A 12,186-nucleotide genomic window follows, 5' to 3' on the forward strand; every position below is an offset into this window, starting at 1 on the left:
TTAAGAGGACTGGTTGAGAAAGCACTACCTTTCTAAGGAGAGGAGAGGAGAGACAAGACAATGAATGTGTGGATAGGGAGAGAACCAGTGGAGTAAGTAATGAAGTCCATTGGAAGAGTACTGACAACTTACCACATCAAAAGTTTTACAAAATGAATTACCGTGGTGCTGGAGAGAATGCTGCAATAGGATAGTCAAGTTAAGCAGTTAGTTTCCTAGAAATAACACTCAAAAGAACCATCTGAAAGATTTCATAACAATTGCAAAAATGTCTAAGTTTCCTTCAACCGAACACAAAAGGACTTGCAGGGCTAAATAAGTGGCCATATAAAAGAAGCAGGCATGCTTAACGTAGGTAAACATAAGATAACATGTTTAAAGGAAAACAAAAGAAATATGAAACCTTTTGAAACTGAGTGAAGCATTCTAGTTTCCACCAGGGCAAAATTCATTATACTTTCCAATATCATATATTAATAATGTAATATATACAATATCCTAAGGGCACCAAAAGATGCAGAATTAAAGTCCTCTATATTGTCCTACTGCTTAACCAGAGTTGATTGTGCTCTTTGATTCCTGTACTTGTCTCTATTCTGGACTAGAGAGTTTTAGGATCTCCATGGAGAAATTTTAGGTTCCACTTTGTGAATTTTGAAAACCAGTTGCTGGTCCTCATGATCAAGTGGGATTTACCCTTGAAATGAGAGGCTCTTTCAACAAATGCAAATCAATCAATGTGATACATCACATTAATAAAGTAAAAGAAAAGAACCATATGAACAACTCAATAGACACAGAAAAAGTATTTTATAAAATTCATCATCCGCTCATGATAAAAATTCTTAACAAATTAGGCATAGAAGAACTATATCTCAACATAATAAAGGCCATATATGAGATACCCACAGCTAACATCATACTTATTGGTGAAAGGATAAAAGCTTTTCCTTTAAGATTAGAAACAAGACAAGGGTTCCCACTCCCAGCACTCCTACTCAACAAACTAATGGAAGTCCTTATAGCAACATTATCTACAACAGCCAAGACATGGAAACAATAAGTGTCCACCTAATGTAATCAGGGAAGAAAAAAGAAATAAAAGCTATCAGAATTGAAAAAGAAGAAGTAAAATTACCTCTATTTGCAAATTACATGATTTTACACGTAGAAAATCCAAAACACTCAACCAAAAAACTGTTAAAGCTAATAATCGAATTCAGTAAAGCCAAAGAATATAAAATTGACATTTAAATATCAGTAGTATTTCTATATGCTAACAAAGACATTTCTGAAGTAGAAATAAAGAAATTGATCCCATTTATGATAGCACCATAAACAGTAAAATACTTAGGAATAAATTTAAGGAAGTGTAAGATCTCTACACTGAAAACTATAAGACATTATGAAATAAATTGAAGAAGACATAAAAAAATTGAGAAGTCCCCATGGTCATGAATTAGAACTACTAAAATGTCAATCCTATCAAAAGCCAGCTATAGATTCAATGCAATGCCTATCAAAATTTCAAATGGATTGTTTACAGAAGCAGAAAAAATACTAAAATTTTGTGAAATTAAAAAGACTCCAAAATGCCAAAGAAAATCTGAGAAAGAACAAAACAGGAAGTATCATACTTCCTGATTTCAACTACATTATCAAGCTATAGTCATTAAAACAGTATGACTGGTAATAAACCAATGGAACAGAACAGAAGGTCCAGAAATAAACCCAACCATATACAGTCAATTAATATTTGACAAGGAAGCCAAGAATACTCAATGGAGAAAAGACAGTCTCTTCAATAAATAGTGCTGGAATGATTGAATATTCTCATGTAAAAGAATGACACTAGACCAATATCATCAATATCTTACACTGGTAACAAAAATTAATTAACTTGAATGGATTAAAGAGTTAAATGTAAGACCTGAAACCATGCAACTCCTGGAAGAAAACATAGGAACAAAGCTCCTTGATGTGGGTCTTCATAATAATTTTTTAGATATGAATCAAAGGACAAGGAAAAATGTAAAAAATAAACAAGTGGGAGTACCTCAAACTAATAAGAAGCTTTTGTGCAACAGAAGAAAAAACATCAGAAAGTGAAAAGACAAACTACAGAATGGGAAAAGTACTTGAAAACCATATACCTAAAAGTGTATGCGAGTAGTTATATCCAAAACATAATACAAAGGACTCATACAACTGAATAGCAAAAACCAAAACCAAAGCAAATAAGCCAATTAAAAAATCAGTAAAGGAACTGAATGTGTCCAAAGAAAATACATGAAAGACCAACAAGTGTGTGAAAAGTTGCTCAGCATCATTAGTCACCAGGGAAATGCAAATTAAAACCACAATGAGATATTAGAATGGCCTATCAAATGGCCTGAACCTATTAGAATGGCCGTAATCAAAAGACAAGAGATAACAAATGATGGTGTGGATGTGGAGAAAAGGGAACACTTGTGCACTGTTGGTGGGATTGTAAATTGGTACAACCACTAAGGAAAACAGTATGGAGGTTCCTCAAAGAAATAGAAATTGAAATAGAACTGCCATATGATCCAGAAATTCTATGTCTGTGTTCATAGAAACATTATCTACAACAGCCAAGACACAGAAACAATAAGTGTCCATCGATGGATGAATTAATAAAAACTTGTTTTTATGCATATATGTATGTGCACACACACACAATGGAATATTATTCAACCATAAAAAAATGAGGAAATCCTACTATTTGCAATAACATGGATGGTGAGTGCACTATGCCAAATGAAATAAGTCAAAGGTGAATATTATATGATCTCACTTATATGTGGAATCTATTTAGCTATATAGATATAAAAGGATCTAAAACTTAAAAAAAATTATTCCTCTAAGCAAAACAAAATTAAAACTTCTTTCCTCCTGGAATAACCAAAAATGATAGTTCCTCTGGTATTTGAAGACATCTATGTGGTCTTTTCACCTCTCCTAGACTGGTTCTCCTAGCTTTCTTCAATTTGTCAATAGCTCCCTACATCCTTCCTTTGTCATGAGACATTGTGAGTGAGGTGGTGAACTTTCTAGACAAAATCAGCTAAATGTCAATGACATTCCCCAGAACTACCCACTGAGTAGCTTTATTATCATATATAGATGGTAATGATATGGCATTTCTTATTTTTAATGAGTTAATAATGATGGCTTCTACTGATTACAGTTTCTTTTGCAAAAGTTCAAAACTCACTTGTTTAATAATTCATTCTCATATTTTGCTGGTGATCAAATGCAATTTTATCAGTATGTGGTTTCACATTTTTACTTCAACTTAATTTTTGCATCCCAAATCTCCTCACAATTTTCTATGATTTGATTTTTATGATTATTAATTTCTCTGGAACCACTTTTTCAATCTATCTCTGCTTCTGCGAACATAAAGTGCCTAATCTTGAATTGTAGCTCAATTGAAATTTTTTGTTTTGTTTTGTTTTGTTTTGGCCATTGTAGGATTTAGCATCTTCTTGTGCATCATTCCTTGAGCTCCCTGCCATGTGTGTGCATCTATATCTTCAGGTTCTGTGTATAGTGAGGGACTTCTATCTCATTTAGGAAGTATTCTCTTATTTTTATAAAATACAAATTATACCTTTCACCCCTTCCCATGTGTCTATTTTGAAAAATTGCCTCTTAGGATCAGGATGCAGTGAAAAGGACAGGAATTTTGGCAATAAAAAGATAGAAGATGGCATACTAGCCATCGAATTCTGGAGCTTTCAAATTTTCTGCGAGTGCTCATCTATAAACAAAACTAAATACGAATTACCACCCAGGGTTGGAGGGAAGATGAAATGATATTATTATACAACCCCTAGCACACTGTTGAGTACATGAAAGTTACCAGCAAAAAGTCCCTTCTCTGGTGAGCTGGGCACCATTTCGGCATCTTCAAAGAAAGTAAGAAATGTCCCCCAACCCCCTGGTGATGGATACTGCAGTCCTTATGGAAATTGCAGTGTCATCTCCAGGAGGCAAGTGATAACTTGCAGCACAGAAAAGAAAGACAAACACTGATTAATTCAATGTGTCAGGCACATGTTAAAATTCCTGTTGGACGTTGAAAAAGCTACTGACAGGATTTGTAGAAGAGAATTATTTAAAGAATTCACTTGCCGTGGCACAACCATATTAAAACACTGCCTGGCTGGAGTCCATCAGCAAAAGGCATGGTCAGAGTGCAGGGGGGGCTTCCTTATTTCCTTCAACCTCATCTCTCCTTTTGCAAAGTAAACAAAACCCAAATGATTCAGGTGTTGCTTTTGTATTTTTTATGCTCAAGATTCATGTTGCTGCCTGACCTAAAAGACAATTTTATCTAACTAAGTTATAGATCATTAAGCTGAAAAAAAGTTTGCCTGTTACTGCTGTTTTACCATCTTGCCCATCTTGTCTCATTAGCAGGAACTGATTGAGCATGAAGGTGTTCTCTGGCTGTCAGTAGATAAAGTAGGTGCTCTTGGCTTTCATCTGTTCTGAATTCTCCTTGTCTCATTATTTTCCCAAGGTCAGATTCTTTGATACGGCCGTCGCTTGCTTAGCCCTCCACCCCAGCAATGACTCACCAGGCAACCTTAGCCAAAATAAGATTTCTTGTCTGTGGCATCAAGGCTGGTATGAGCACCAGAATTCCTGGGCCTGGCCCCCATCCCACCGTCCCCCTGCCACCCCTTCTTCAGTCCTCTGAATTCGAAGATCGGCGTGGCTCATTCAGGGTTGCATCCCAGCCCATCCACGGTGCCATCCCACTGGGATACTCGAACTGGGATACAGTCTCATGCAGATTAGAGAGTGACAGCCAGTCTTATTTTATACTGGGACAAGCTGTTATGCCACAGACCTCACACTCTGGGCTCTATCCTCAAGCCTCATTGCTCTCCTTTGGTGAAAGGCCACAGGGCGGTACAATCTTGGTTCTATATCCATTGTCTTTACTCCACCAATAATTCCTGCTGGATTACCTACTTCTTGGAGAGGCCCTGATGAGAAGCTGAGGACACAATGTTTCACATTCAAGCTCCAAGCATGCAGTTCCAACCAGAGCAGTTTGTGAAGGTGAATCTGATCAGAGTGGCTTTGACTGAATTGAGTTCTTTCTTGCCTAGAGCAGGCAGTTCTCTCAGGTATTGCTTTACTTTGTGAAGAATTTGTGTAGGAAAAAGAAGGAAACAGATCTCTAATCTGATTAATTTAAAGGTGAGTCTGGTTGGAAGTCATGTTTTGTTTTGAAAATTTGCAGAAGAATCTTGACCATTTGGCTTGTATAAGGAGGTACAAATATACCTGCTTAAAGAATCGGGTATCTCCTCAGATTAGATGCAAATCCGCTGGAAGTGCCCACATCCTTCTCCAGACTGAAAAGACAGTGTGCAAATGCACACGTATCTCTGTGGAGTAGGAGGGACCACCTCATCCAAGAAGCTTCCAGAAAGCCAGGCATCAGGGCAACCAGGTGTGAGCCTTCGTGGGCTGAGCAACCTGCTCATGGACAAAAATCCAGCCATCTGCCTTCTTTCTAACACAATCCACTGACCCTTATTTCCCAGACTTAACATGTACAAACAGAGTGATCCTTAGGCCAAGAACGGATATATAACCACTATACTTACTGCACTCTCCAAGCTCACAAATTTCAGGCCACTCTGCTCAAAATATATCTGTCTCCTACAAAGGCATCTATTCTGTGCTCATGGCAAAAATAACCAAAACAAGGGAATTTGAAATATTTTTCTGCTTCTTGCCCAGAAATGATATATATACAAAAACTTTAGACCAGAAAAGTAATTATCAAGTACTAAGTGCACATGCTGAGTGCAGTGAGTGATCCAAAAACTTGGATATCTACATAGCAAGGGTGTGGGTCATAGCCTTTGGTTTTTGAAAATTCTGCAGAGTTGTGAAGACTCAGCTTTATTTTCTCGCCAGTGTCTTTTGGGTCTTCAACATTGAGCCAATATCCAACAATGTAACAATAAAATTTTAGGACTAAATCCTGGAATAGCTACTCTTCCCCCAAATCCTTCATCAGTTACTAACCCAATCGGCTTCCAACATTATTCTTAAAATCTTCCCAAAGAGTTTGTTTCTCTATGCCATGCATGATAATATTGTGTGATTAATAAAAAATATTTGGAAACACACAGTTTTAAATATAAAGGGTAGCATTACGTGTTTGAAACAAGGCCTGCTGGCTTGTAAAGGCTGAGCAATTAACACTTTGTTGAATTTGCGTGATTCTTTTCTGCATGGTTCCTATGGCCTTCCGCTCCTTAGGGAATTATACAGGGAGATGCGTAAAGCATAAGGCAAGCTCCTGTGCCCTGCACCTTGAAGCGAGAGGCTTCAGCTGATGGGTGGAATCCTCCATGCATCAGTAAGGCACTAAGAAAGGAATACATCCCTCTGACCAAAAGCAAAAGCTAAATGTATTGATCCTGGAGGAGAGGAGAACCCAGACTCCTCTCTTTATGGCCTGATCTCAGGACATGACCAGATTCTCAGGAGCCTGATTTTATCACCAAGATATATGATAATAATTATAGTTATTATTTGATGAGTATTAATTCTATGCCAGGCCTGTGGTCAGGACTTAAAAATATTTAATCCTCCCATTATAGAGGCTCTTACTATTCCCATTATTCAATAACTGAGGTTTTGTAATTCGTAACCCATCACACCGATCATAAGCGCTAAAACCAAATTTTAACATGGTGTCTGGCATGAGGAATGACTTTAAAAAGACCACAGCCTGGCAAGGCACCTATCAAATTCCATCAATCCTCTGCTGCTAGAAGTTACTAAGACAGGAGCAGACATTTTTTCCAGGCTCTCTATCCTAATACTCATTATATTTCTTTGCATGCTTTGTGCATTGGTTCTTTTTTTTCTTCATTTGAAAATTTTGTCTGTCTTAAATCAGGTAAGAGAAACCAAGGAAGGGATTTATAATACTTCAGTGCAAAGAGGTTAAATAAAGAAGTTCAAATGAGTGTGACCATGCTAATTAACTTATGGGAAGGTAAAACTGGGTGGGCTGGACAACATTATGATTTATTTTATAGGCCTTATCTCCTTACAGAGCCTTTCAGTCTTTAAAAATTTTGTGTGTTTTGTTTTAACAAAACAACATCTTTTTGTTTTGGGGTTTTTGCCAAGCTGGGAATGAAAATTCAATACAATGGAGATATACTTGCTATAGATTTTCCTCTGCTGTGGCTTCCATACTTTCTGTTTGCCCTTCAAGGGATGAGGCACCATCTCATGATCTTGGAAACAAAACCCAAAGAGAAACTATTACCGTAAAACATCACCCACCAGTCTTATCATATCTCTCGACAGTATCACTTCAGTTAACGTTGAGTTAGTGTTTCTATTATAAACCCAATAACCCAATTTACTGAAGGGGGGAAGGGAGAAGACAAGAAAGAGCGATGAGCTCATATGTCAACCATGTAAAATGGCATGAGGCTGAAAGGTTGCCAACTAGGGTAGAACTTTTAAACCATGACACTTATAGGAGAAAGAAAGCATTTGTTTCATACTCACACACTTCAAAATAGGGCAACACACACATTATCTACACAGCACAGCACCAACAGTTTGCCTATCCTGCTGGTGAGAAATGGGAGTTTCATTTACCAATTAGAGGTGGAGAAAGACATAAGAGGGAAAGCTATAAATTAGGAAAAGGAAAACCAAGCACTAACCCTATTTCTGCCATTTACTAGCCACCTCATGACAAGTCACTACTCTACAATTTACATAAGGAGTCACTGGTTTCCCCATTCTTTAAAACAGAGCCAATAATGCCTCTGATGATGCCTGAACAGGTCACTGAATAAAGCAAATGAGGTCAGTCTGGGAGCACATGTTGAAGCTCAGGAGCCACCGTATGAATGAGGAATGCTATCACAGCCCTGACTGAGTGAGCATGACCACGAACCATAGCAGCTGGGGATGCCAATGGGAAGACCCGTTAAATGCCTGTGTGGCTGGGCTCCCATCTCACCACAGAGCCTGCTCTGAACCTTTCCTGACTCGATTCTGCTGAGCAGTCAGAGAATTTCTCAGGCAGTGTCAGGAGAGGACACCACAGAATATTCAGACCATTTCTGCAGAAGGGAGACTTCCAGACTACAAAGAATCCTAGGCTTTATTTAAAATGTCAGAATCATAAATATATATGTAAAGATATAAATGTAAAATTATATATGTGAGGTAAACACATCATATATAATCATATGCATATGATTTTATACATATATATGATTATTCATATGATTTTATATATATCATATGTATGTTTTATAAGTCAACATGTATGTGATTCATACATTTTGCATAATTTTATATAATTTACATGAAAAATCATTTATATAAATTTTATCTAATATATACTGACCTTACCAATTAATCCACAAATTTGGGTTTTATGAAGAAAATGTCTTCATAAAAAAATTTTAGCTAACCTTTTGTGACTTCATCATGTAGCAATCATTGAGCACCTAAAATGTGATAGATGGTAGACAGGAAGAAATGTAGGTAAGCCTGAATGGAGAACAAAATTCAAGGAAATGAAAGTAATATGTCACTAGGATCAGGAATTTTGGTTAGTGTCTCACATAAAAATCAGTAACCATCATTTAATTGTTTCAGGAATAACACTAAATTGCATTTTCTGTGCAATTCCTGCAAATAATATCTTCGTAAGGTTGGTCCTATATTAATTTAAAGGACATAATTAATTATGACTAGAAACATGAACCAGAAAGTTTGAGAAATCAAGATGGCACAAATGTCCATGTAGGAAAATAGCATTGATTGAGGAAAAGGGCTAAATCCTAGAAGGAAAAATCTCCCTTCCTGGTTTATCCTTGTCCTGTGAAGGTCAAGGAATGTGGGTATCCCCTGGTTGGTATTAACGATAGTCTCTTATATGAAGTTCACATAAGTCATTTTGTTGGAGTGGAAAGCAGTGTCTAAGTGGCCCAAGGTCCTCAGTGAGGGAGGTAGCACCTGTCTAGATGCCCAGCTGAGCTACGTCTCCATCCTGGCCCTACCTGTGACTTTGAACAGTGGGTTAACCTCATAAACTCCAAGTCTCTCAGCTATGAAATGGGGCAACAATATAACTAACAGCCTGATGTGTATGTGAGGATTAAATACAATAAATAATGAGAAGAGCTTAGCCAAGGAATTGGCACCTTGTGTGGCCTCATGCTGGCTGCTCTCACCATCCCGAGAGGACCAAGGAGGAGGCCAATTGTGGTGGTCAGGGCTCCCCTGGAGGTGCACATGCTGGGATCCCAAGGATGCCTGGAATCCAGGTGAGCCGGAGCCATTAGGCGCTGCTATTTGACCCCAACTCAGTGTTCTATGTCCTCAGTATCAAGAGTGCTGAGCAACAGGATATCATTTGCAATTAAGAATCAGGAAGACAAATTAGAGAGGAAACATGAGGACCCCAGGATACATAATTGAATCCTCTGTTTGTTATCATCTGTGCTATACTTGGGCCCTAGCCCACATCAGTCTTGGGCTTCAAAATGGAGTGCATTCAGGAAAGAGCCCAGTGCTTCCTTCCTCTGAACATTAGTGGCTGGGATCAGTAAGTCATTTAAACTCTTGGGTTCTCAGTTTCTCATCCATCAAATGGGAATAGTAGTCATAAAAACTGTAAGATAAAAGAATAGCCTCAGTAAATTCAAAAAGATTGAAATTCTATCAACCAACTTATCATATCACTAAGGTATAAAACTAGAAATAAATTGTACAAAGAAAACAAAAAGCCTCACAAACACATGGAGGCTTAACAACTCCCCACTTTTATTCAACATAGTTCTGGAAGTCCCAGCAACAGCAATCAAATAAAACAAAGAAACAAAAGGCATGTAGATTTGTAAGGAAGAACTCAAACTGTCACTATTTGCAGATGAGATGATACTGTATATAAAAAACCCTAAAGACTCCACTCCAAAACTACTAGAACTAATATCTGAAATCAGCAAAGTTGCAGGATACAAAATTAATAAAGACATTTTCAAGCTTTCCCTGGAGTCAGGGCTAAGTTTTGGCCAGTGGTATAAAAGGGAAAATTGTATATAAATTTCTCAGCCTGAAGGGAAAGTGTGCTTCCTCCTCCTTCCTTTCTCACGTCCTAATGGCTGCGATGCAGACGAGGGGTGCGGCCCGTCTTGTCTGTCTGAACAGAACAGTGCTCTACGGATGGACAGAAGGCACTTGGAACTCTGATTATATCAGCTGGAACTTATATATGTGAATAGGACACACTCTCTTTTTTATAAACTCCTGTTATTTTCAGTCTCTCTCACAGAATCCAAACTTTCATTTTAAATCGTCTTCTCTCCGCTTTTCAAGAGGGCCAACACAATGCCACCACATTTGCACTGACTAACATGCCAGGGGGTAGGAATACACCAGGCTATAACCTATTTCAAAGCCTCATCCCAAATATAAGAGTGACCTAGCAGAATAGCCCCTGGGGCACCCACTCTTGATGCCCTAGGCCCACAGGCATCCACCTGGACAGCTGACGCCAGCAGTTCACAGCTTGCTGACAGCTCAGGCCCCAGGACCCGCCTCTCCTGTCTTCCCTGCCTGAGGGCTTCCTCTGGTACCGTGGGAGCTTGCAGCCTCTCCCTTGGTGTAACCCAGAAAGGCAGAGGGATTGGCATACTTGGGGGCAGACCTCAATCAAAGAGGAATGGGAATAGGAGGATAAATGTCGAGGCTCCTCCTTCTCTGAAGAATTCTAAGGAGGCTGCCGCATGGCTCTTCAGAGATTCTCCAGAACCATCTAACCGAGCTGCCTCAGCAGTAAACTGCTTGTTAACACACAGTGCATTTCTTCTTTCCCTGTCTCACTTTTCCCATCCTCCCCCTTGTGCTTCCTGTGAATTCCATCCAAATAAACCATGTAGCCAAATCCCTGTTTCAGGAGCTGCCTTTGGCAGGACCCCACACAGAAGACCCCATTCTCTTAGTTCTTTCACTTCCCAGGTCTCTGAAAGTGGTTAGAAAGAAGTCTACTAATTCACAAACACAACTTGTGAAAATCAGTTACATGACTCTATCTTCAGGTTGTTTGTATGAAATGTTTCATAACTTCTTCTATGTCACAGATCTGACTGGATTTTTCTAGTATGCAAGCATTTCAAACAAAATCTTGCTCACAATGTTAAGAATTGTAAAATTTTCTCTTGTGGGAAACAGGCATGTCTAACACATATTCTGATGCAATGATTTATTTCATGCAAGATCTGGAGATCATTAAAAGTTTGGTTAGCTAACAAGCTAGGTGAGCAAACAATGCTTCTTAAGGGTCTTCCTACTCCATCACTTCCCGGAGACTTGTAAATCACCACATGAGCTTACTTCCCTTTAACTGCTCTTCTTAAATACACCAAACCAGGAAACAATCAAGGAACCCTTTCCCTGTTTGCTCAGACTTACTATTGAAATACATTTCATTAAAATCCAGTTGCTGGCTTTGCCTTTCTTGCATTTAGAGGCACTTCCTGTATAAACTTGTAAGTTTATGCCTCGCAGTAATAAAATAGTTTACTGGTGGATAATAGCTATTTGGTTCATTTGACTGTCAGTAAAAACATAGTTCTTTTTAATAAGGGAGTTCTACGAGTATAAAAATGAGGGTAGAATAGTTTAAAAGCTTTTCATTTCTAAAATGTTTTATTCATATTGCTTTGTATTATACACTTAATTTACTGATCTGATTCACCCTTGATTTTGAGAACTATAAACTATTGAAAGCATAGCTGTCATCATAACAGTCTGCCTTCTCTTTCACCTGTCATCTTTCCAACTAGATAATAGATGTACAGAGATGAATCTCACTGTGACACTGCTCTGTGTGTAGTAAATTCCATGATAACAAATCTTTTTATTTTAAAATACAGGCCTTGAAAAAACATAAGATGCTGAAAACTCAACCCAGCTAATTTCAGGAGGTCTTACTGCTTTGGATACAGTTATTGCCATGAGGTAATGGATTACTAACTAGCACACTTCATGCTCTCCTTTTAAAGAAAAGCAGCCCTCCGACTTGGAGCGTGAGTATGTGCCGAAGTGACCCTTTTAAAAAGATCCACCCTTCAGTAAGTG

The sequence above is a fragment of the Manis javanica genome, chromosome 2, assembly GCF_040802235.1.
Source record: "Manis javanica isolate MJ-LG chromosome 2, MJ_LKY, whole genome shotgun sequence".
NCBI classification, from domain to species: domain Eukaryota; kingdom Metazoa; phylum Chordata; class Mammalia; order Pholidota; family Manidae; genus Manis; species Manis javanica.